This window comes from Gigantopelta aegis, chromosome 11 (assembly GCF_016097555.1).
Source record: "Gigantopelta aegis isolate Gae_Host chromosome 11, Gae_host_genome, whole genome shotgun sequence".
Lineage (NCBI taxonomy): Eukaryota > Metazoa > Mollusca > Gastropoda > Neomphalida > Peltospiridae > Gigantopelta > Gigantopelta aegis.
This window is the reverse complement of record NC_054709.1, coordinates 24,162,266-24,189,765: the sequence shown is the minus strand read 5'-3', so window position 1 is coordinate 24,189,765 and position 27,500 is coordinate 24,162,266.

Genomic DNA, 27,500 nt, shown 5'->3' with positions numbered 1-27,500 from the left:
CTCCCCCTCCCCCTCCCCTACAAAAATGGGAGCCCGTACAGCTATGTGACACGCTGTGCTGATTACCTCTGACTTAATGCATTATGCGTAAGCGTCTCACATATCTGTGTCATGTGATATACATACGTTCTAAGACTGACTCTACGACAGCTACTCTCGATTCACTAATGTCAAAACCTATACTAGCTCCGCCATTTTCCATTTTGACCGACCGTTCAAAATTGCGCCCAAATTCCTCAATCAAAATTGCGCACCTTTTTTCTCTTTGGCATATTAACTGCTCCATTCAAAATTCCATAGCACAACCACCACCCTCCCCCGCCTGCTACCGACCTTGGTCGGGCTGCTGGTGCTCCCTTACACCTGCCAGAGCAGGCGGCCCCTCCTCCCCCCCCCCCCTACCTTTCCTGTCATGGACGGAGGAGTCGGCCGAGGCCGGCTTTTGTGCCCATGACAGGCGTGCGCTACAACAGCTTGTTCTGAATGTGCACGTAAAACCCTATGACCTGACCTGGTGGGGGGGGGGGGGATAGGTGGAGGTTAGACACACACACACACCCCGGTACTGAAGTAAAATCTCAAATTCGGGGAAATATGATAAGAGATATTCTTACAAAATGTGCTAACTTGATATAAGTACGATAATAAATGGAAATGGAAATGAAATGATGTTTCATTAAGTGACATCAGATTTTAATAGTCCTTAACATCTCGTTTCAGTTACCATAAGCGTACCAGACGGGGGGGAGGGGGGCAGGTGGTGGTGTGCTAACCCGAGACCTTTTTACCATGTATTTCCATCATTCTACCCTCAAAATTAGTCGTAATCCATTTTAAAAATGCGTAGTGATTCTTTTCCAACCCTATATAGCTGTTTGGAATAAATGTTGTTATCCAGATTCGGGCATGTTCGTTTAATTCGGCCAAAATCCATCCCACACACACCCCACCCCACCCCACCCCACCCCACCCCCTCCCTTACAAAAGTGGGAGCCCGCACAGCTATGTGTCACGCTGTGCTGATTACCTCTGACTTAATGCATTATGCGTAAGTTTCTCACATTACTCTGTCATGTGATATAAATACGTCCTAAGACTGACTCTACGAGAGCTACTCTCGATTCACTAACGGATCATCAAACCATGCATCCTAGTAGATTAATCCTCATGCAGAATAAATAATGCGTGTCGTGGGGTGTGGGTAATATTTGACATGCTTCCATCAGAGAACTGACCATGACGGAGGGAGGGGGATATCGAGCTATGATTTTAAATTTCGTTTAGTATTGGCTAATTGATAGATAACAAACTGTGTGTGTGTGTGTGTGTGTATATATATATATATATATATATATATATATATATATATATATATATATATATATATATATATATATATATATATATATATATATTTATCATATAATATCTTACATTTTCAGTGCAATCAAAGTATGTGATATTTTTAAGATCACATACTTTAAGAATTTGATAACTTTGCAAATTAGATGTAAATTAATCGAGGTCACGGCACTAGGTTTATTGATATTTAAGCAATCGTACTTGTGTAACACTCCATAATTGACGTATGCATTCATAGTCATCGAATAAAAACATTTCAATGGCAATTTGACACTGAAAGCTGTCCAGCGTTCAGAAAACAAAAAAAACCCGTTAAGCCCTAGTTTGTTTTGACGTAACGTAGGCCTAATGTTTTTAACATGCTCATATACCACTAAGGTTTCGAGCATGTCTACCTCGGGTCCGACCTCTGGAAGCCAAGGGTCGGACCCGGGGCAGAATTACTTAGGTCAATTTAGAACTTAAGCCAATGGGGGTAGGGGGACTTTATAATTTAATTTTAAATGCGTCATTTCTAATAAAAATTAATAAATATAATTTAAATATTTATAAAAAAATTGACGCTATTTTTAATCGGGCGTTTCTAAATATAAAAGATTACCATATAATTTTCTCCATTTAGCCCTAGAGCTTTTAAGGGGGTTAGTTTCCAGGAGGTTGGGCCCAGGTCCCAGGAAGTTTATTTAGTAGGGGATAGAGTGTTATAAGGGGCACCAATGATATCGGGAACTTCAGTGTGGCCAAAACAAGGGAGGGACCTAAGGGGGGGGGGGGGGCAGTCCCCCGGACAAACCTAACTCCCCCTACTGCCGAAACCGCCTACGCCTATGGCCCTAACCTATTTCCGGTGGTATACCGCCCCCCACGACCCCCCCCCCCCCCCCCCCCCCAGCCAACCCAACTGTCGTGCCCTCCATTCTCGGTGCTCCTCGAAGTTAGGATTAGCGGCTGGATCACTAGGAGAGTGATCCATGTCCGCCGATGATTAGCAGGATACAGGAAAGTTTGCGTCTGGTGAGTCTGGCAGAGTGAAAACGTATTTGGATGATCTTGAAGTCCAGAGGCGCCTCCCCGTTGACCACGAGAAACTAAAGGTTACGTCATTCACCAGACGATGTGACCCTTTAATATAGAACACTAGAAAGTGGAGACGGGGTATAGTACCAGGTTACATCAACTAGGATAGGAGCAGCGCACCGCCCTATTGAATTCCGGCTTCTTTTTATTACAAATAGATTAAAAACATGTATAAAATAAATTAAAACAAATTAAAACGAACACGCTAGTAACCTAATAAATTTAAAAAATAAGAATTAAAATGATTTAAACAATATATTTGGTCGGCGAGAAGGGGGGCTGCTACTGCCAGATAACATTCCCCCAACCATCAGCCTGAAGCAATAAAACATTCATCCTTCACCATTCATAAAACAAATCTACACACATTATTACAATATTTATAAATACAATTAAAAAATCAATATAAAATATATTAATAATATAAAATTTTATAATTAAAAAGCCGGTACATTATTAAAATTAAGTAAATATAACGAATCCGAAGCCCGCCAGGCGCGACAATGCACACGGAAAGGAGAATTGAGAAGCGGAGCATATGGGTAGGGCAACGTCCTTCCAAATCCATAAGGGAGGGGAAGTAACTAATATATACTAGTGTTATTGCCGCACCCACAGATTATTAAAACTATTATTGAACAGATCCCGTAAAGCATACCCTAATGGACCTAAGTGCATTTAGCAGGGGGAATCCAGGCCAGTTCCGGAGCGCAGCACCAAAATGCCGCCCCCCTCACCGACCGGAACTTACCGAATGCTATCACGGGACCCGTTATATATATCCCCTCCGACCCCCTACGCGGTCACCTTCGCGCCTATCTAACAATGCCTTAGCAGTGACCGCCCGGGGGCCAGAGGAGGTCTATCTTAATTAAATATTAATTTTAGATTGATATACAAAGGCGACCACCAACCTGTCGATTGTCATTTTATGCTCCTTAGGTGGATTCAAAATATTGAAGGCATTAAAATTTAAATTAATCTTATTTAAATAATTAATCAAATTCAATCTAATATTAGAATGTTTGGTACACTCAATCAAAAAATGGTTTACGTTTTCTATTTTATAGCATACCGAACAATTAGGTGAATTTATTTCTTTATTTTAAATTTAGTGTCGTTCAGTGCAGACGAAGTGCCCATTCGTAATCTTGCTATAATTTTTGTGGCTTTGACATTAAATGAAATCGGACCAGGAGTAGTCGCCTTTGGTTTAATATATGCATGCCACACTCTGGTTCTGTGGTCCCATTCGGTCTGCCACAGACGTCCAAAGTGCGGCTCAGCTATTGAGTTTATTTCATTATAATTGTGTTCCACTAGTACACCGACCACGAGGTCCTGCAAACTCCTTTTAGCGTTCGCATCGGCCAACTCATTACCGGCTATCCCAATATGCGCCGGAACACATTCCATGATGAGTTCAATTCCTTTACCCACAACATTATTGTATGTTTTAGAAATATTTTGAATAATTTCCGGCCTGACACTATGGGCTCCACTGATTGTCTGCAGGGCACTAAGACTATCAGAGAAAAGGACATATCTATTTTTATGATAACGTTCGACCCACTTCAGGGAATACAGTATGGCCATAAGTTCGGTGGTATAAACTGATATGTTATCCGACAGCCTAGCCCTAATAGCTATAGGATGTTTAAAATTAACATTTTTGATTATAAAGGCCATCCTTGTTTTCCCAGTGATTGGGTCCTTCGACCCGTCTGTAGAGATCTGAATTACATCCGGGTAGAAATCCCCAACCACTGCCTGAAAAATTACTTTCTTAAAATTAATATTATCTGTTTTAATAATCTCTTCCCTGAGGTGGTAATGAACTTGTGGTAAGCCGGCCTGCCATGGGAGGGCGGAATCAATTACCATCCTACCCAAAGGGAGACCAACTATCCCAAAGTCATTTGCAAATTTATTCAAATAAGAAACAACAGACATGTCCCTATCTCTGTTTATATTCTTAATTAATATAGGTTTAAGTTGATTGACAGGATAATCAGGAACCATACTACGAATTTTATTAAAATATCTTAAACCTTGCCTGATCCTCCTAATGGCCAAGGGCATAACACCCAGCTCAACCATTATACTATCATACGGCGTACAGATAGTGACCCCTACTATAATTTTGAGAGCCCTACCATATACGCTGTCAAGTTTCCTGAGCTGGGTTTGACTGGCACAACCAAAGGCCTGCGCCCCATATTGCAGCCTAGACACAATGAAGGCCTCAAAGATCATGAGCAATGTTTTACGGTCAGCGCTCCATGGTGTGCCTGATAATACCCTTAGTAAATTAAGGTAGATAGTGCAATTACCAGTCACCTCAGTAATATGCTCCCCAAAACTAAGATTGTGGTCAAAGATTACTTCTAGAAATTTGACCGATTGCACTTGATTAATTATAACTTCATTAAATTTTAATTTCAAATCACAAATTGATTTAAACTGTCTTTTCTTATGAAAAATTATACTTTTAGTTTTAGCATTGGAAATGGTAACACCCCAAGTTCTGGACCACAGGGCTAAATTATTAACATCCACCTGGAGATCTTTTTGAAGGTCCTCATAATCATTTGCGATTCTCCAGAATGCTGTATCGTCTGCAAAGAGACCGATACTTAACTTAGTCTTAATACTTTCATTTTTCTTGATAAGCACCTCAGCCAAATCATTAATAAAAATTGCAAAAAGGATAGGTGCTATCACTGAACCTTGTGGGATACCATTTTCCAGTGTCAAAATGGGGGAGAAAAAACCATTAACATTAACTGCGAATGTTCTCTGCATTAAAAATTGAGAAATAAATGTGAACATCGCACCTGTTATCCCCATTTTGTAACCTTTAATCAACAAACCACGTCGCCAGACCATGTCATACGCCTTTTCAATATCTACTAACTCTCCACCCACCTTGTGTCCATTCCGCATGGCATCTTTAACCTCGGTTTGAAGACGTACAATGTGGTCAATAGTGGAGTGATGTTTTCTAAAACCACTCTGGAAGGTAGACAATAAACTATTTACCTCCAGAAAGTGGCCAAGGCGGTTGTTAACCATGCATTCCATGGTCTTGCAAACGCTGGATGTTAACGAAATAGGTCTATAATTAGTAGGGAGGGAGAGATCCTTACCCACTTTAGGGAGCACAAACACTTCAGCGTGCGTCCACTCCAGTGGGAGGTAGCCCTCGCTCCATATCAGATTAAATAATTCCAGGAACAGCTCTAGTGTTTTGATGGGATATTTTTCAGAAAAATGTAACTAAAATTATCAGGGCCAGGAGCCGTGGCCTTTCGGCCACCAAAAGCACTGAGCAGCTCCTGCAATATAAATGGTACATTATACGGCAGGTCATCCTTCAAAGAGCAGGGTTCATGAGGGATAGGGCTATTCTTTTCAATTTTAATTTTCCTACTTTGAAATTCTTTATTATAATTATCGGTAGCAGAGTTATTCCTAAAAGCAGCTCCTGAAACATTAGCTTTATCCTGGTTAGTTTTACATGTTTTATTATTTTTAAGTATTGTTTTAATACTAGATGGTTTTCCTTTGACCCTTTTGATCTTTGACCACACCTCTCTAACCTTTGAGTTCCTGTTTAGGGAGCCACAAAACTGAGTCCATGAGGTTTGTTTAGCTTTATTAATACTGAGTTTCAGTTTATACTTACTATCTTTAAAGTTTTTAATATTTTCCTCAGTATTTGCTTTTTTAAAAATCTTTCTACATTTATTTCTAACTTTTTTTTAAATTAGATAATTCTTCAGTCCACCAAGGGACTGGATTATAATTATTTTTAGTAGAATAAAAAGGAATAGTCTGTTTAGCAATATCAATAATGGCTGCTACTAAATTTTTATTAAATTTATCTATATTACTATCTCTTATTTGCTCATGATTTAATTTGGCACACAGGTATCCAAACCGGGACCAATTAGCTCTATTAAAATTCTGTTTAAGTTTATATTTAGTTTTATTTATCCAGAGGTCAGAGATATTGTACATGGTTTTAATTGGTAGGTGATCACTACCCAAGTCATCAAGGACCTCCCACCCACAACCAGCCGCCATATGTAATGTTAAGACAAGACCAGGTATGATAGGAGTCCGAAAGAAAAGTACTACTTCCGTCATTTAAACAGACTAAATCTAACTTTTCAATAAAAGTATCAATAGTACGGCCTTAAAATTGGTAACCTTAGAACCCCAAAGTTTATTTTTACTATTAAAATCCCCTAATATAATTAAATTTGTATTATAGTTACCAATCGGTTCTAAAAGGATTTTTTTAGATTTAATTTAATACCGGAAGTAGCAGGATGAACATAATAATTAAATATATTAATATCCCCAGATTTAGCATGAATGGCTACTCCAACAACCTCGATACTTGGATGACCATTATCGGTCTTAATTTGAGAGTGGGAAATACTATCTTTGACAAAGGTAGCTACACCGCCCCTAATACTATTGTCATTCGTATAAAAGAGCTCAGTGTAACCCGGAATTTTGTACTCAGTAAAGAGTTTAGTACGTTTAATTTTATCTGTAACGTTTGCAATCCAGGACTCTTGAATGGCAATAATATCTATATTTTTATTTAAATCCAAATATTTTTTAAGCTCGGGTCCATTTGATCGCAGGCCCTTGGCATTCCATTGAAGAATAACCAGGCCCAAATTGTCAACTTTTTTAACATTACCATTATTGTTATTATTAGAATTAATATTAATATTATTTAAAACATCTTTATTATATGTAGACATAATGGGGGACGGAACAGTACTAGTTAGTAGGAGAAACTATTAAAAGTTAAGCCACACTAGTATTTGCTCGCGTCTCCATAACTATTAGATCTCTGGCTTTATACCACGAGACACTACGGGTCTCAATGGCAGCAGAATTAACCTTAATAGCCAGGTGATCATTTAGAACCCTGCACGCGTCCCTGAACGCCACTATAATGTCATCCAGAAAAAAAAATATGTGGGGCTATTGGGATCTCTCGTGTCAGGAAAATGCCCGAAATAATCCTGACCGGATCGAGAGCCGTTATCGGTTGTTCGAAATCCGATTTACTTGCCCTAGAGGTCGCGCCGGCATATGTTTTAGGTTTAGTAGACTGAGAAGCCGAAATAACACCGTGCGACTCAGTCGTTTTAGTCTGACTTGCGCCAGTCGCCGAGGCGGGACGGTGGGGCTCACCGACTTGACTACCCGCAGGTCTTAAAGGAGGGACCCCACCCGCCATAAGGCGGACCGCCCTCCTATAATCAGGGCATTCCTTGGAATGGGTGCAGTGATCCCCCCTACAGTTCGCGCAAGAGACTGGTCTGGTGCACGGACTATCAGGGGGTCCTCCTGGGGTAAGCGGCCCCACACCTAAAGCATATAGGGTGCTCCCGTGTTGACCTGCACTTTTTCTAGGTATGGCCCCACCTCTGATATCTGGCGCACTTGATAGGTTTAATATGATAGATGTGGAGCGTATGTTCCACCTCCTTCGGTGTTGGCTGGCGCTTCACACCAGTTGGAATGGCTCCGATAGGCAAGAGATGGTTCCTATGAAGAGTTCTCTTCCTTCCTACCCCATCTTCTCTTTGCACTACAAACACAGGAATCTCCTTGTTTGGCTGCAAAAGAACAACGTAAGGAAACTCTTCCCAATGATCTGCCAACTTGTGTTTACCATCGAAAGCAGGAACCTTTACCAATACACGATCACCTTCTTGAAGAGTTAGCACCTCTGACCTTCAAGTCATACCTAGACTTCTGTCGCTGTTGAGACGCCTTGGAAGTCTTTGCTGCAAGTTCATATGACTGTTGTATCTTTTCCTTTAAGGACTTGGTATACGACAGCAGAGACTCGTGTTGTCTGTTCGTCTCAATCCCAAAAGCTAAATCTATGGGTAACCTAGGTTCTCGACCAAACATAAGAAAGAAAGGACTCTGGTTAGTTGTCTCATGTCTTATACAATTATAAGCACGAACAAGCGGTCCAACAAACCTTTCCCAATCTTTCTTCTGGTCAGGTTGAAGAGTACCCAGCATGTCAAGCAATGTACGGTTAAAATGCTCGCACATGCCATTCCCCATAGGATGGTATGACGTCGTCTGGCTCTTCTCCACTCCAAGGATGTTACAGAGTTCCTTCAGCAAACGGCTCTCAAAATTGGCGCCCTGGTCACTATGGATTCTTTTAGAAATACCATAGTGCACCACAAAATTATTGAAGAACACTTCTGCTGTCGTCCTAGCTGTCATGTTTTTAGTTGGTATGGCCTGCGCGTATCGGGTGAAGTGATCTGTAACAACAAGAATATGTTGAAATCCGCCCTTTGATGTTTCAAGCGTCAAAAAGTCCATACATACCAACTCCAATGGCTGAGAGCTAGAAATACTCACAAGTGATGCTCTGGCGTTGGTAGGAGACTTCCGTCTGAGACATCTATCACATCATCTAATCCAATCTTCTACGTCCTGACTCATACCAGTAAAAACGGTCTCGTAGAAGGGATAAGGTCCTCCCTTTTCCTGGATGTCCAATGTCAGTATACAGACCTTTCAAAGATTAACTTACATAGGCAGCTGGAAGTACCAGTTGATACCGCTCCTGGCTATCAACTTTCACCTTCCTGTGTAGAACTCCTCGCAGAAGTACAAAGTTGTCAAAATTCTGATGCAAAGAAGAATTGTCCGGTGAATGGGGATAATCCTGACGACTGGGTTTCTTCTTAAGTCGAACCCTTTCTACCCAAGGCCTCAAAACATCATCTGAATGTTGAGCCATCCTCCAATCTCGATCCTTCATTCCCTGGAGATCTTGTTCTTGGAGGTTATCAACCACGGTATCTGCTGAAAGGCAAAGAGATTGGACAAATGGTTGAGTGTACAAAACATTGTAAATGGCTCTAACAGACTCTGAACCAATCTTGGTGCACTCCTGTTTACAGGCTTGTATTCCAGGCAATCTGGACAACCCATCAGCATCTGCGTTGTTGAGACCAGACCTGTAAACAATGTCAAAGTTATATGCAACAAGAGCTGCCAGCCAGCGGTGTCCTGTGGCGTCAAGTTTAGCAGAAGTAGGGATATACGTCAAAGGATTAGTATCAGTATAAACAGTAAACATATTACCATACAGATAATCGTGAAATGTTTCAGTCACCGCCCATTTCAACACAAGAAACTCCAGGCGATGAGCTGAATAATTTCCCTCTGACTTACTTAATCCTCTGCTAGCATAGCTGACAACCCTTTTCAGTCCATTCTGCTCCTGATATAAAACAGCTCCCAAATCATGGATACTGACATCTGTCTGTAACTCGAAGGGTTTACTATAATCAGCATATCCAAGAACAGGTAGTGAAGATAAAAGATCTTTCAGTTTATTAAAAGATTCTTCCTGGCGATGTCCCCATTCCCAAGGTCTATCAGATGTTTTGATATTTCGCTTGGATTTGGTTGAAGGCATTAATGCGTTTAAAGGTTTAGCTATTTTAGCAAAGTCTTTAACGAACTTACGATAATACCACGAAGAGCTTCAGACTGATCAGAAACTGACACCTTATCTGGAATGTCCTCCACTGTTACTGCCTGAAGTTCACATAAGAGAGCTCGAGGTGGAATACTTATGGTACGAGTGGTAATATTAGATATATGAACATCAACATACATCTTACCTTGACAGCTGTAATTGACAATCATAGGAACAATGTCAATGTCCTCTGGTATAACAGAACCTTTGGTAGGTTGAATCAAGGCACATGTAGACCTATAAAGAACTGGCTTGTCTACATACCCTTGAACAACTACCTCACTGTTAGCCGGAATCAACAGGCGTTTTGATGTCGCACTTCTTACCTTGCCTAAAGAAAAATGTTGTTTGGATAATTCCTTATCCTGCAACAGCATGCAACGGAAAGCCAGATACCATGGTGTATGGATATCTGCTTCCTGAAGAAAACGACGACCATGTTTTGATTTACACTCACTCATGAATGCTGACAAAACATTAGTTCCCAGAAGAAGTGGCACCTGAGAGTTATAGGAACTATCCGAGACAACCAATAAAAGACAGAGCTGTTTCCCAGAAGAACTAGCTCCTGTTGCCTGTAATTCTACCTCTATATAACCATGATATGGTAACTGCTGTCCATCCGCACATTCTATCTTTAAAATTACATCAAGCGGATTCATCACTATATCAGACAGGTTATTCTTGTAAAAACTTTCTGCAATAATAGATACTGTTGAGCCAGTGTCCAACAAAGCTTTAGTGGAAATATTATTAATAATAATATCATTTTCGTTTGCACTTCCCACTAAATGGGTACTATCCTGTTGCATAAAGTTGACAGGGCATCTCGGTCTGAAATCTACGAGTAGCCCCTCCCCATAGATTGCTTCCTGTTTAAAGCATGTCGTCGAGAATGATCAAGTCTTACCCGACATCCATATTTGAGATGACCTACTTGTCCACATCTGAAGCAAACGGGTTCATCTCTAGGTTGATAACGTTCATTCAGCTGCTGTGGTTGTTGAAATCGATCACGTTGTTGTTGTGGAAATCTACTATCTCCTCGTGGCTGCTGAGGTCCATGCAGTCCATGGTTATCCTGTTGGGTTCGTGATGGTATTGTCGTTTCGTGTCTGGACTTTTTCAGGTCAGCAACATCTGCAGTTAACTGTTGAAGTAAACCTTTGACTTCTTTAAGTTCAGAATCAGTATGTACTGCAGCTTTACTTACAGTTAAAGCCTTAACTGGGTGCCTCTCTAGCATATCTGCTTCCATTCACCTGAGTGCCCTCAGCAAGTCGCCAAAACTACCATCTTGATCGAAAATGTATGCAGACTTGTCTCGCAGATCGTTCCTAAGTCCGGACCACAGCTGAGTGCGTAACATGTCATCCTTTGCTTCAGCTGCGATGTTACTCTGCGCTGATGCTCGGTTCAGCAACTCTTCCAGTCTACACGCCCATGAAGTGACATCTTCGTGTTCCTCTTGACGAGCACTATAAAATACTGATAGCAGACTTTGTCCTCTAACTACAGTACCAAACATACATTCTAGCTTGGAAACCAACTGACTAACATCGCAGTCGGGACCTACACACATAGCAGCAGTAGCTGCCTTACCACGTAAGGACTGCTGTACCGCCTTCAACAATACCTGGAAAGAACAGACTTGTCTTTCAACAAGCAGTTATAATGATATTTTCAAACATCAAAAGAAGTATCAAACAGTTTATCACCTAAAAAGAAAGGTAATTTAGGTGGTTGATTTAATGTAACAGATGTTGGGAAACTAGCAGGACCAGGCTTTGTCCCATGTTCTTCATCTTTGGAATGCACATAATCGGACATCCACTCCACCAAGTCTTCAGCACTATCTGCTTTAGGCCAAGCATGCAATTTCTGAAATGCTGAAACAAGTTGTGTTATGTCTTCTTTAGTGGGTTTATCCATGATGAAAACAAACAAAAAATCAAATAAACAAAATATCTGAAAATTTACAAATTATATACAAAGGTAGTATACCATATCAGCATGAAGAGTAACAATTACACATAATAATTTGCAATTTGGTACATGCTGAAACCAAATATTTCTAGGAAAACATCCCCAAAATCAGGAACTTCCACTGAAAAATAAATTTATGTAACATTCATCATGAAACTGTTAGTACTGCATGTGCAAACAACCTAGCTAAAAAAAAAAGAAGAATGAAATAAAGAGCTAAGTGAATAATAAGAAATATCAACCAGGAACCGTAATCAACAACTAACTACATATACTGTATGGCAATACCAATTAGATCAATATAATTAATATATAAGATTACATGACTAAGTTCTTTACTTATCTAAACTCTTAGTTTAATATTTAACTTTAAGTTTAACTAATTTATCATTACTCCCTTTGAACAGTCTCAAACATTCATTCAGTTTACACAAACATGTATCAGTGGAAACAAGCTACATCACATCATTTATAAGAAGTAATAAAATGTTACTTTAGCTAGCATTTGAAAATAAATGAAATTAAATATATACCACACAAATGAAAAAATCTAAATCAAACAGGTATCAAACAAATCAGAAAACCCCCAACTGTAAACCAAACGAGGGGGAAAACAAAAATAAAACCTAAACAAAAAAATAAATCAAATAATTAAACAAATAATACATATCAAAAGAAAATCACAAAGGTGTAACAAAAAACAAAAACTGGAAAAGAAATCAAAGAAACGTACCGGTACCTACAACATAAAAAAATATATATACACAAGGATACACGTGTACTTAGAGAAAACTACATCTACACAAGGATACACGTGTACTTAGAGAAAACTACATCTACACAAACACAAATAAATATACACACAAGGATTCACGTGTACTTAGAGAAAACTACATCTACACAAACACAAATAAATATATACACACAAGGATACACGTGTACTTAGAGAAAACTACATCTACACAAACACAAATAAATATAAACATACATGAGCGCTCAATAAAGAGTCCATTGTTGTTGCGTGATCACAGTCTTTAAAATTAAATTAAAACTGCAACATTGCAAAGTCTTTGAGAATTAAAACCAAGGATACTCATCATCCATCGTCGTAAACAGTTGAGGGGTTAGCAATCTTTCCTGTGGGTTGAGAATCTTTCCGGGGGATTGGCAATCTCTTCAGCGCTGTCAGTCACTACACGTCCAGTGTGAGGATGTCACGCCATTGTCCCTACGTCGGCTCCAAATGTAACAGCATTAGATTTGTTCCCCAAAAGACGACAAACAGCTGCAGGTTCAGGACAATGGCATTCAGAAATAGCGATCTAAATAAAATAATAAAACGCACTAAGTATCGTACAAACACTATAATCCAAAGTCCATAATTATATTAATAGCAATAATAGTCATAGCATAAAATAAACTCTCTTCTGAGATAATACAAACTGTGCAAACATCTTACTCTCAGTTAACTATCACACCATAATTAATATAACGTTAAAACCCATTAGTATTTAGTGATAAGAAATCATAATATTAATTACATTACCATTTAAACATTAGAACTTAATTTAATATACTTCATCTGTCATTTAATTACTTTAGATAAATATATTTGCAGAAGAGTTATTTTACGTATTAATACATTATATTATAATGTTTACTATACCTAATTAATCCAATGTCTCTTTCAGGTAATTCTGAAAAGGATAGTGCTCCTTTAATTAAATCATTTACTTTTAATACAGCTTCTTTATTCCAGGTGCTCTTATTTCAGTCAGCTTGTTAACTGGTGATATGTTGATTAAAAACACAAGCATGAATCTTGCACAAGCACCTAACAATAGCACTTGCATTCTTGCGCTGCGTCTGTCCTTTGTTCTAAACTTTCAAGCTTGGGTCTACTGTAAGCTGGTATTCTGTCTTGGTGTTTCTGTCCAGCTTCTAGTTATATAATCAGATAGACAAAATTCTATCCAATTAATGAGTAGGTAACGTAATGCAACGTCAACTGCAAATTCTAATGCAGTTAGCCTCGGACAATATCAATTTCTTCGGTCCATAAAACATGATATTGCCCTCAGTGACTATCAATAATTGATAATGCATACATATACATATACATATACATATACATATACAAATACAAATACAAATACATATACATATACATATACATATACATATACATATACAAATACAAATACATATACATATACATATACATATACATATACAAATACAAATACATATACATATACATATACATATACATATACATATACTCATACATATACATATACATATACATATACATATACATATACAAATATATATATATATATATATATATATATATATATATATATATATATATATATATATATATATATAGGCCTCACGCGAGGTCAAAATCATAGAGCGAAGTCACTTCTCTCTCAAACTTTAGAGAGGGCCAAGTTTTTAACAACAGGGAGACTTGAATTTTTAATGCAAAAAATTAAAAACGCAAAAAGAAGCTATCTTAATACAGGTGCAACTTTTAAAATCTATATTTTATTTTATTTTATTTTGTTATTATTATTTTTCTTTTTACCGTTTGTATTGCTAATTACAGTTTGTTATCTATCAATTAGCTAATACTAAACGAGATTAATCTACCACGGTCAAACTTAGATTACCCAGAGGGAATTAAATGCGTTCCACCGTCAGTTTCTTAATTGATAGACTGTGGAGTTGTCCGATTGAATGGGTACTAGTATCCGAGAAGATGTGGGAATTGCTTATCTGCTGCAACTGGTCACTGTTGTTTACACTAAAAAAAATTGTTTAAACAATTTTCAGTTGCCGCTTAACATGGACACTTTAATGACTTGGAGAAATATATATATATATATATATATATATATATATATATATATATATATATATATATATATATATATATATATATATATATATGTGACGGTACATGCTCTTAATTTCTTTTCGCCTGTGGCGATATTAATTGTTTTAGAAGGCCGTGTGCAGTTCCAAATGCACTTAGCCCAGATGGGCAATTTGTTACGTAATACCTTCGCGCGACCGTGCATTCCAATATGCACTTAGTCCAGATGTGGAGGCCATGTGGCCAGTAGTTACGTAATACCTTTGCGAGTGCGGTTTTTACAACCGTGATTTTGGCGACGGGCGACAGAATGTCTGGTCATCTAAGAAAATATACCGACTCTGGGAGATGTGGAAATATCAGATGATACGTGAGGTGCCGCTATGTACCCCCAGGCGATATTCGCTGTCTCTGAGAGTTTTGAATAAATAGCTAGGATTTTAGATATATCAAGGAGAAACATAGGAAGGCTTCCAGGGGGAACGTTAGTCCGTCCGGACTGGTAAATATTTTTATTTCTGCTCTGTGTATAACCTTGATGTGATTGATGTGACTAAATATTTTAATACTGTATTATACCAATATTATTTAGACGGTGCTGCCGGTCATCTGACGCAGTAAACTGTAGGCTCGCTGTCTAAATAATTATTAAAGCTTAGCCAGTCATCCTAGCGGACCTAGGTAAACTGTAGGTCATTGTCTTTATTGTGATAGGTACCAGTATTAATTCTGTGTTACAAGGTTATTGAATGAGTAGTTAGGGTTAAATAAAAATTAACCAGTTAGGAATAGAGTTGTAATTCCTTTATTAATTAAGTTCTCCTGGAAGCGTTTCTCAATTATTACACGTTATTGAACGAGTAGTAAGCGTTAATTAAAAATTAACCAGTTAGGAATAGAGTTGTAATTCCTTTATTAATTAAGTTCTCCTGGAAGCGTTTCTCAATTAACACACGTGTGGGTGTTGTGTCACGGTGAAGTGATTAGCATATTGTGTAAACTAGACACCTAGAGATTAACTAATTAAGTGATCAGTTCTGGGTTGTTATTATTTGTTGTTGTTAATTAACTACTGCGGCAGTACATTTGTCAGCGTAGGTTAATACAGATTCCAAAGTGTATTGTGTTTTTGTTGTGTTTTCTAGTGAACTAAACGTGCTATAATAATATATACCTTATATAAGATCTTATCTCTGATCATACCTAGACGAGCCACAAGCGGGTATAACTGCCTGTTACAGAGAGATCTAATAGATATACAGTTAGGAGAGACATTTGGACAATCGTGTTTCATTCAGTTACGGGTATTATAGGATCCTCGTGACAGGAGTGAAAATTGGGGCGCTCGTCCCGGATCTGAAACGGGACACGCATATTTTAAAAAAAGTATAGTTTGTAAATGGGGGCTTTATAAATTATTTTTACAAATAACCAGAAGTAGCAACGTTGTTCACTAGAAAATTAATTAATAATAAGTGCGTCATATCTAAACATGGATAAGAATTTGCTGGATAGGCCTACGCTCAGTGTAGTGGAGATTAAGCGAGCACGTAAGGCCGAGTTAGTTGAAATCGCAGGTGAGCGAGAAATTGATTTAACATCAGCTAAAACATTAGGAGATATAAGGACAATTATTATCCAGGAAGTTTTTGGGGATAGTCCTGTTATGGAAGACAGTGAGATTGTTCCAGAGATAGAGATAAATGAGTTAAGTGTGGAACAACAATTAGCTTTTAAAAAACTTGAGTACGAAAGAGAAGAACGTGCATTAGATAGGGAAGATAGAGAGAGGGGTAGAGAAGAGAGAGAGAGAGAGAGAGAGAGAGAGAGAGAGAGAGAGAGAGAGAGAGAGAGAGAGAGAGAGAGAGAGAGAGAGAGAGAGAGAGAGAGAGAGAGAGAGAGAGAAGAGAGAGATAGGGATAGAGAATTCCAGTTAGCAAAATTAAAAGTGGAACATGAGTTAAAGTTGAATACTGAAGAAGTTAAACGTGAGCCAGGAAATGGTTTTAACATGTCGGAGGCTTATAGATCAGTGCCTGTATTTGATGACCAGGAGGTAGATATGTTCTTCCAACTTTTTGAACGGGCAGTTAGGAATAGAGTTGTAATTCCTTTATTAATTAAGTTCTCCTGGAAGCGTTTCTCAATTATCACACGTTATTGAACGAGTAGTAAGGGTTAATTAAAAATTAACCAGTTAGGAATAGAGTTGTAATTCCTTTATTAATGAACGTGTGGGTGTTGTGTCACGGTGAAGGAAGGGCCGCCTGCTCTGGCAGGGGTAAGGGAGCACCAGCAGCCCGACCAAGGTCGGTAGCAGGCGGGGGAGGGTGTTGGTGGTGGTGCTATGGAATTTTGAATGGAGCAGTTAATATGCCAAAGAGAAAAAGGTGCGCAATTTTGATTTAGGAATTTGGGCGCAATTTTGAACGGTCGGTCAAAAAGGAAAATAGCGGAGCTAGTATAGGTTTTGACATTAGTGAATCGGAGTAGCTCTCGTAGAGTCAGTCTTAGAACGTATTTATATCACATGACACCTATATGTGAGAAGCTTACGCATAATGCATTAAGTCAGAGGTAATCAGCACAGCGTGACACATAGCTGTACGGGCTCCCACTTTTGTAGGGGAGGGGGAGGGGGTGGGGGATGGATTTTGCCTGAATTAAACGAACATGCCCGGATCTGGATAACAACATTTATTCCATTTATTGGATATTTGTCAGCGAGACGGTAGGACGTGTTTTGTCGGAGCTCCGCCAATCTTAATATCTTCAATATCCTGTTTCTTTTGTTTTAATTTTTAATCAGTTATAATATGTAAATTTCTGTATTAAGTCATATATATGTACATGTGAAGAATGCGACAATACCGTTGCAGTGAAACATCGGTGAAAAAGAAGAGAACTGTTGTTAATGACGAGAATACATGTGGTTCCAACATGGCGGCAAGCCGTTTCTACCAGAAGTACACCACAGAAAACGCCAGTCAGTTCTGATTTACATGGGAGTGGACTGCCGACATCTCCAAAACATTGTACTACTGGAAACAATGTTATTATCAGCGAGCTGCTTTGTTTTGTAATAAACAAAATGGATGTATTACCGCATGATACCATTGTAAAATTGTGTTCTGATGTTTTTACAGATCACGAAGTTGAGGATGCTAAGACAATCTTATTTGACCTTTGCTATAATACGGAAAGTTGTGGACGTATGATAAAACGAAAGGGTGTTGAAAAGAAAAAGAATAACATTCATGATATTTTGAATTTGCTGCATAACACTGAACCAGATGATGTACCATGCTTCGCTGCGAAAGATCTGAATAAACTGCCGCCAATTCTTTACAATCATATGGACATGGCCATTATTTTGAAGGAACTTGAAATAATGAAAAGCAGTATTGCCTCTTTGCAAACAGCCCAGATGGCCACTGCTGAGATATGTCGAAGTACATTCCAGAATAAAAAAAGATTGTGCATGTTCAGTGGGGTTGGCTGTCGATGTAAGCCAAGAAAATTATGAAGATACTGATATTGTGAGTTCTTCACCCGTGAACGATTGTGTACACGACAGTGGTTTAGAGGCGGAAACAGTCACACCTAGCGACATTAATAATTGAAACAAAGCCAAAATGTAATAACTGAAAAGGAAGATGGTGAACTAGATGACAGCATAACATATGCAAAACAGCTGATACGAAATTGCAAAACCCCTAATAGGCAATCGAGTCCAGTACGACCAGATGAGCCTTTATCTCATGTTACTAGGGAGATGTCTCAACACACAGGGACTGCACGCAGTTTTGCTGATATGGCTGCTGGATTGGCATCTAATGGCATGGAGCTGAATAGAGAAAAGAAAACAAGAAAAGCTGTTCCGCACAGAAGTGGTGTTGATTCAGAGGGATTTAAGTTTGTTGGTCCGAAGCGAAAAAAGCCGGTAGTAATAGGAACCGCACAGTCATCGGCACTGCGGGGAGTCAAATCTACACCGGTACCCGTTTTCGTAACCAGATTGCGCCGGGAACTAAGGAGTCGGACATACTTGATTACGTAAGGTCAGTGCTGGGGATTGATGTCTGGTGTGAAAAACTCAGAACACGATATGACACCTATTCGTCGTTTAAAATCCTTGTTGACTCCAAAAACATCGATAAACTAACGAGTCCTAACGTATGGCCAGAAGAAGTTTTAGTTCGAAAGTTTTATGTGATACGACATTAGCAAATATCATGAAAGGAGAAATTAAGATATGCTCATACAATTGTCGGTCTCTTAAAACATCGGCGCCAGATATTCATGAATTATGTGATGCTAATGATATATGTTTGTTGCAGGAGCACTGGTTAGCAGACTATGATTTGTCAAAACTCTCTTACGTACACGATGATTTTTATGCTCGAGGGGTATCTGCTATGGATACTAGCAGTAATCTACTAGCCGGACGTCCATATGGTGGAGTGGCTATTCTATGGAGGAAGACACTCGACAGTTTAGTTAATGTGTGTACATATGACGATAGTAGAATAATAGGATTAGAATTAAATTGTGCATCATCGAAAGTACTTATCTTGTGTGTTTACTTACCGACTGATTCGCCTGAAAATTGGGAGGATTACGTCTCGTACCTTGGAAAATTGCATGCCATATCAGAGGAATCCAACACTCCAAATGTGTACATAGTCGGTGATTGGAATGCCAATATTAAGCGGCAGTCAAGGTTTGGTGCTGAATTATATAATATGTGTTCAGAACATGGTTATATATTATCGGATGCTGTTCTTTTAGGTACAGATATGTACACATATTACTCTTCAAAAGAAGAAACGCAAAACCACATTGTCGTAACATTTGGAGAATTGATTTAATTATTGAATGGTGAGTCCGATAATTACCAAATGTTGCAGGATTGTTCACAATTCACTCTAGTCCATTGTGAGTAAGTGATAGGACACACCACCAAGGTCAAGGTCATCTGGAGTCAATACCGGGTGTGGTCTCCGCGTGTGTTGACAACTGCCTGGCACCGCCTGCCCATTGAAGCAACCAGAGTACGGATGACGTCCCGGGGGATGGTGGCCCACTCGGCCTGCAAGGCTGCTGCCAGCTCGGGCAGGGTCTGGGGCTGTGGTTGTCGCTGTCAGAGGCGTCGGTCCAACTCGTCCCATAGATGCTCAATTGGGTTCAAATCCGGTGATATCGATGGCCAAGGAAGGACATTAATGTTGTTGTTCTGTAGGAAAGCCGTTGTGAGACCTGCTGTGTGAGGCCTGGCGTTGTCATGTTGGAACACTGCGTTGGCGTTGGCCATAACTGGAACGATGTGTGGCCGGAGGATCTGGTCAATGTAGCCCTGTGCATTCAGGTTGCCCTGCACGTGGACCAGGTCAGTTCTGCCAGTGTGTGAGATGGCTGCCCACACCATGACACTACCCCCGCCGAATCTGTCCACTTCCTGCACGCAGTTTGCCGCATAACGTTCACCACGACGCCTATACACGCGACATCTTCCATCATGACGTCGGAGCAGAAATCGGGACTCGTCACTGAACCACACCTGTCTCCATCGCAGTTGAGGCCATTGCCGATGAATCTGGCACCACTGCAGTCGGAGTCGACGGTGTTGTGGTGTTAAGATGACACCTTGAACTGGACGTCTGGCACGAATTCCTACCTCACGTAGGCGGTTCCGTACGGTCTGGTCGGATATCCTGCGCAAACCTGGTATTGCTGCGGCTGTGGAGGTGGCAGTAGTCAATCGTTCCCGAAGGTGGCGTACCCGGATGTAGCGGTCCTGCCCGGGGGTAGTGACCCGTGGTCGACCGGATCTAGGAAGGTCACGTGTTGATCCATGTTGCTGGTAACGGTCCCACAGTCTGGAGATGGTGCTTGGGGACACATGGAATGCCCTGGCAACGGCCGTTCTGGATTCGCCTGCGTCTAGTCGGCCGATGGCATTGTTTCTCTGCGGTTCACTGAGACGTGGCATGTCCTGGATTGTTAACTGTCGGCCAGATACAGAGGCCAGGCAAGCGAACACCCTGCACTTTTATACTGTCGGTGTTCATGTTGCACGTGCAGACAACGCACGTGCAGTGGTGACATGGTTTGCACGTGGCTGCGTTTTTGCGAATATTCACATTTTGAAACTTTATTTTACAGTAGCTGCGTTTTATCGAATGTAACCGTGGGAATGTGTTTGGGACATGCAATGACCTTATATTCACAAAGCATGAACCGGTAGGAAACATAAAATCGGAGTTATAACCCATTTGTACCCTTTTGCGTTTCTTTTTTTGAAGAGTATATATTAGTGAGGCGCATGCGACAACGTCATGGCTAGACCACTGTTTGGCTACTACAGCTGCACACAATGCAATAACTAATATGAATATACTACATGACATTGCGCCATGGGACCATCTGCCATTACAATTCACCATCAGTGTGAACGGTTTGACCAAATGCAATTTAGCCAAAAATCACATACTGCCAAGAACGTCTGTAAACTGGTCAAAAGTTACTGCTAATGATATAAAAACGTATAGAGCTGAGTCAGATATTTCCTTGTCTCAAATCTTTTTTCCTAATGATGCAATTTCTTGTAAAACTCCAAACTGCAATATATCTGGTCATCTACATGGTATTGATAGTTTATATAATGAAATTGTTAATGCATTAAAATTGGTATCTCAACATTTGATTAAAGGTAATAGTGACAATCACAAAAATGTGCCTGGGTGGAATAACTACGTAAAAGATCTACATCTCATTGCTCGAGAGGCCTACTTGTTATGGCGAGACAATGGTAAACCTAGAACAGGACTTATATGTGAAAATATGAACAAAACACGTAGGCAGTTTAAATACGCTCTTAGAATGTGTCAAAATGACAACGATAGAATGAAGGCAGATGCTATAGCACAAAATTTGACCGACATGAACTTTCGTGAATTTTGGAAAAATATTTCTACAGAAAATAATAAACGAACTCTATTGGCAACAACTGTGGATGGTGTGACCGGGGAAGAGAATATTGCAGGTTTGTTTAAAGAACATTATAAAGAACTTCTAAATTCTGTGACAGGTCAGCATCATCGAGCATATGTTGAGGAGTATATTGCTAATGATTCAAGTTATGTTGCTGAAATGAACGTAAATCCCAATGAGGTAATGGAGTTTGTTTTTAAAATTAGCAGTGGGAAATCAGCAGGGAATGACGGCCTCTCAGCGGAACACCTCCAATATGCGTCCAAGAGATTATTCGTTCTATTATCAGTTTGTTTCAGTGCCATGCTTGTACACGGGCATGTATCTAGTAGTATGACAGATGTTATTCTTGTTCCTATTGTGAAAAACAAAACCGGAGACATAACAGATAAAGGCAATTACCGTCCAATTGCATTAGCAACTGTGATATCAAAAGTTATGGAACATGTACTGTTATCACGAACAGACCTGAGTACATCAGACTATCAGTTTGGTTTTAAAAGTGGGACATCCACCGATATGTGTTTATTTGCGTTTAAGGAAGTTATTAATTTTTACATTTCACAAGGTAGTCCTGTGTATGTTTGCTTTTTGGATGCGAAAAAAGCCTTTGACCGAGTAAATCACTGGACATTATATATGACACTTTTGAAAAAAGGCGTGCCTACTTTTGTAGTTCGCTTTCTCAAAGCATGGTATTTAACCCAATTGTTTAGTGTAAAATGGGGTGCATATATTTCCTGTAAGTTTAATGTAACAAATGGCGTCCGTCAAGGTGGGGGTAATGTCACCCTTGTTATTTAATATATATATTGATGACCTTAACCTACAGTTGTCAAAATGTGCAGTTGGGTGTAATGTTGGTGGGGTGTTTCTAAATAACTTCAGTTTTGCTGATGATATGTCACTTCTTTGCCCATCTATTTCTGCATTAAGAAAAATGTTAACGATTTGCGAGAAATTTGCAGAAGATTATGATATTATATATAATACAATGAAAACTGTTTGTATGTGTATTGAGCCAGAAACTCTGAAGTTGATCAATGTGCCTTCGATATATTTGTGTGGTGATGTACTGAAATTTGTTGACAACTATAAATATCTAGGTCATATTATATGCAAAACCATGCAAGACGATAAAGACATTAAACGACAGTATAGAGCCCTTTGTGTACGTGCAAACATGTTGTTGCGGCGATTTGCAAAATGTTCAGAATCTGTTAAAACACAATTATTTGTGAGTTCTTGTAGTAATTTGTACGCGGGTGCATTATGGGTGAAATTTAAGCAGGATACCATGAAGGATCTTAACATATGTTATAATAATGCATACCGATGGATGATCGGACAACGACGACCATACAGTGCCAGCAAGATGTTTGTCAGTCATCGAGTAAAAAGCTTTGGCGCTTTACTTCGCTCAACAGCATATTCGCTGAAGAGCAGAATCGAAACAACTTCAAACGACCTACTTGCCCACCTGCGGTGTACAACTGTGTACGTCAAATCTGTATGTGTAAATCGCTGGCACAAGCTGCTGTATATTATGTAATCAGTTTTGTATGTGATGTTTATATATGTTCTATGGATCTCTGATCTGAAATAAAAATCTATTATTATTATTATTATTATTAACATCTGATTTCATTTATTTTCGTGCTTATATCCAATAAAGGTTCAAGCACTCTGTTCTGGGCACATACCTCAGCTATCTGGGCTGTCTGTCCAGGATAGTGTGTTAGTTGATAGTGGTTAGTGAGAGAGAAGAGGGCGTAGTGGTCTTACACCTACCTATCGAGTCGTTAAAACTCGCTCTGGAGTGCGAATCACTGTTATGTCAAGGCTGGTGACGTCATTTCAAGAAAACCTTGTATGTGTGAATAGAGAGGTTTCGCCCGGGCCACAGGAATTGTGTTCAGCAGGAAATATGATCGTACACGTGAAGTTTGTTTTGCCACTAGAGCACATTGATTTATTAACCATCGGCTATTTGATGTCAAACCATGGGCATCGATCGGCATCACTTTTCAACGCCGGGGGACAATCTATATAAGTGTCCCCCCCCCCCCCCCCTACTTTTTCGTTTAGCAAAAGCAACAACAACACCACCAACAAAAACAACAACAGCAACAACAAAAAACAAACAAAAATTAAAAGTTTAACCACTAAAGTGTAGCTTTATGATTTTCATTGTCATCTCTCTCTCTCTCTCTCTCTCTCTCTCTCTCTCTCTCTCTCTCTCTCACACACACACACACTAACACGTCGTCCCCCCCCCCCCCACTTTTTTAAAGCCGGATTGATGCCCATGTGTCAAACATATGGTTATTTTGGCACAGTCATAAAGAGGAAACCCGCTACATTTTTTTGCCCATTAGTAGCAAGGGATCTTTTATATGCACCATCCCACAGACAGGATAGCACATAGCACGGTCTTTGATATACCAGTCTTGGTGCACTGGCTGGAGCGAGAAATAGCCCAATGGGCTCACCGATCCTAGACTGACCGCGCATCAGACGTGCGCTGTACCACTGGGCTATTAAGGGGGCGGGGCGTAGCTCAGAGGTACAGTGCTCGCAATGCGCGATCGATCAAGGATCAATCCCCGTCAGTGGGTCCATTTGGCCATTTCTTGTTCCATCCAGTGCTCCACCACTGGTGTAACAAAGGCCGTGGTATGTACTATCCTCTCTGTGGGATGGCGCATATAAAAGATCCCTCGCTGCTAATTGAAAAGAGTAGCCCATGAAGTGGCGACAGCAGGCTTCCTCTCTCAATATCTGTGTGATCCTTAACCATATGTCCGACGCAAAATAACCGTAAATAAAATGTGTTGAGTGCGTCGTTAAATAAAACATTTCCTTCCTTCCTTCCCGCCCCGGTCGTACACGTGTGCAGATAACTCTTGTCGTACACAGTTGGGTGGGTTTGGTGATGATGATAACTAGTTTAACGTGCCCACATACCACTAGGGTTTCGAACACGCCCATACCGAGTCTGACCTCCGATAAGATCGGTGGCCCGACTCGGGATGGAGGGGGGGGGGGGGGGGGGGGGGGGTGATGAAAATGGGCAGAATTTTGAAAATAGCAATTAGTAAAAAAGTTAATAGAATAAATAAAAAATAATATAAATATTACAAGCCAAAAATAAAAAGAATTGACTGCTCGGCCGAATATTTATATAATTTGGAGCATTTTAGAAGGACAATCCAAAATTAAATAAGAGAAAGAAGAGAGGATCGGACTATTTAATAATATGAGAAAAAAAAGAAAAACAAAAGTAATTTCGACATAAAATTTTGAACGCAGATCTAAAAGTTTAAAGTCCGATCGATATGTCCACGCGAGTGGCCTCGTTAAGGCCGTTTGACTACGGCGTGCTGATGAGTGGAGTCGCGGCAAAACGGGGGATGAAGCGCTTCCATTTCTGGTGTTGTAGGTGGCTGATGACACTTCCGTAGTCGTCGCCGAAGAGAGCCTTGATGATCCGATGAATGGTATGGCTATCCATTTCGCTGATCAGGATCGCTTGGCGGTAGACATCTCTTCGGCGTTGAGTGACGACTAGTCCCGCCTTGCCGGTTGGAGACTTGATGGAATGCAACTCAAAGTCGCTTCCACCAGGGAGGTGATATAATTCCTCGTCCAGTGCTCCACCCAACAGCGTTGCCTTGGATGAACTTGTGGAAGCTGGATCTGATCTTGCCGATCTGTACTTGCCAGACAGCTTCCAAGTCCACAGGGGCCGGAGGTGGTGGTGTCTTGGGTGTTAGAGGAGGCCGGGCCTTGTCTGGTTGGTCGCTCGGCTGAGCGACGGCCTTCCTCTTTCCAGCGGCGACTAATCGGGCCTGTGGCGTGGCACTTGGCGGTATCGGAGATACCGGCCAGGACCCATATTCACAAAATATCGTAAGCCTAGTTTTACACGTAAACGTAAATCTACGAATGAAGAGCTATTCACGAAACAACGAAAACGTAAGTTACGTGTAAAGTTGGACGTAAATATAAGAGTGCCTCAGGTTGCAACTAACGCTGCACGTAAGTTGTGTACATATAATAAATCAAGAACGATCGCCGTTATTTACTATTATTTACGGAAACTAGCAGCATTTCCAATAAATGAAGCAGTTTGCTATGGCGAACGCCCACGGATTGAACATATTTTTGTTCGTGATCGAACGGATGTTTTCGACTTGGCCAATTTCTCCTGACTTATCTTTTCCTTTTTAAGAAATGTCCTCAAGTTCGTACCAAAACGCGGATCCCCACCAATACCAAAATGCCATGGTTCACTGTTCGCAATGTTATTGTTAGCAGACGACAAACAAAATTGCGTTTTACGCATTTGTTATTTACCCGTTAGCCATCGTTTCTAATGTGTTTTTATTAATTACTCCAGTGAGAATGTTAAATCGTAGATTTACGTCCAACTAAGTTACGTTTACATTTACGACCATCTTTGAGAATAAGGTGCTTCTTGCACGTAAACGTAAATCTACGGCACACGTAAGTGCTAGTCGTAGACGTAAATTTACACTTTTTTGTGAATATGGGTCCAGTTCTGCCTAGGCCACGTGACGGTCGGCGATGGAGGGTCGTTGGGTGTCTCACACACCGCAGTGTTGAGAGAATCCCTGTCGCCTGCCGGCGTTTCCCATGGGGCTGGTCGCGTCGGCTCAGGCTGGGCTGGGAGCGGCGTTGCAGAAGGGACCGCCGCTGGCGGTTGAGCCGCCAGCTTTGCCCCCCCCCCCCCCCCCCCCGTGCCTTTCCTGGCGCACTCTTCCTCTTCCTCCATCTCTTCTTCGTCGGGGTAATCGCGTCACCATACACTAAGGTCACGGAAGCCCGTGACCCAGTGTACGAGACGCGATATTCCAAGAGCTTCCCATAGCTGCGTATAAGTCCCCCCTTTGAGGGGGGACAAGTCGAGAGCACATTCAGACACGTCTGTTCTCATCGCGATACAGTTGAGAAGCCCTGTGTGCAGATAACTCTTGTCGTACACAGTTGGGTGGGTTTGGCAGCATGTTTTACAGGCATTTATTCGCCTGGTGGATCCATTCAGCTGATTGGCGTTTTTTCTCATTCCAACCACTGCACCACAACTGGACAAAAGCCGTGGTATGTGTTTTCCTCTTTGTGGGAAAGTGCATATAAAAGATCCCTTGCTGCATTAAGAAAAATCTCTCCGCCTGTTACGGCTACAGTCCGACTGCTGGTGCTCCCTGGCACCTGCCAGTGCAGGCGGTCCCCCTCCTACCCACTCCACCTTTCCTGTCCTGGACGGAGGAGCCGGCCGAGGCCGGCACCTGTGCCCAGGACAGGCGTACGCTACAACAGCTTGCTCTGAATGTGCACGTTAAACGCTCTGATCTTTGTCTTAAGAAAAATGTAGCGGGTTTCCTCTGATGATAATATGTCAGAATTACCAAATGTTTGACACCCTAGCCGATGATTAATTAATCAATGTGCTCCAGTAGTGTCGTTAAACAAAACAAACTTTATTATTCACCTGTTAAAACGCGATGCCAAACCTATCGATGTCGTTTTCTTTAATACGCATTTCCTACAGACTAAATTGTTTAGTAAACATACATACCAGAGCTTGGATACACTGGTTTGCAGAATACAACAAACAAA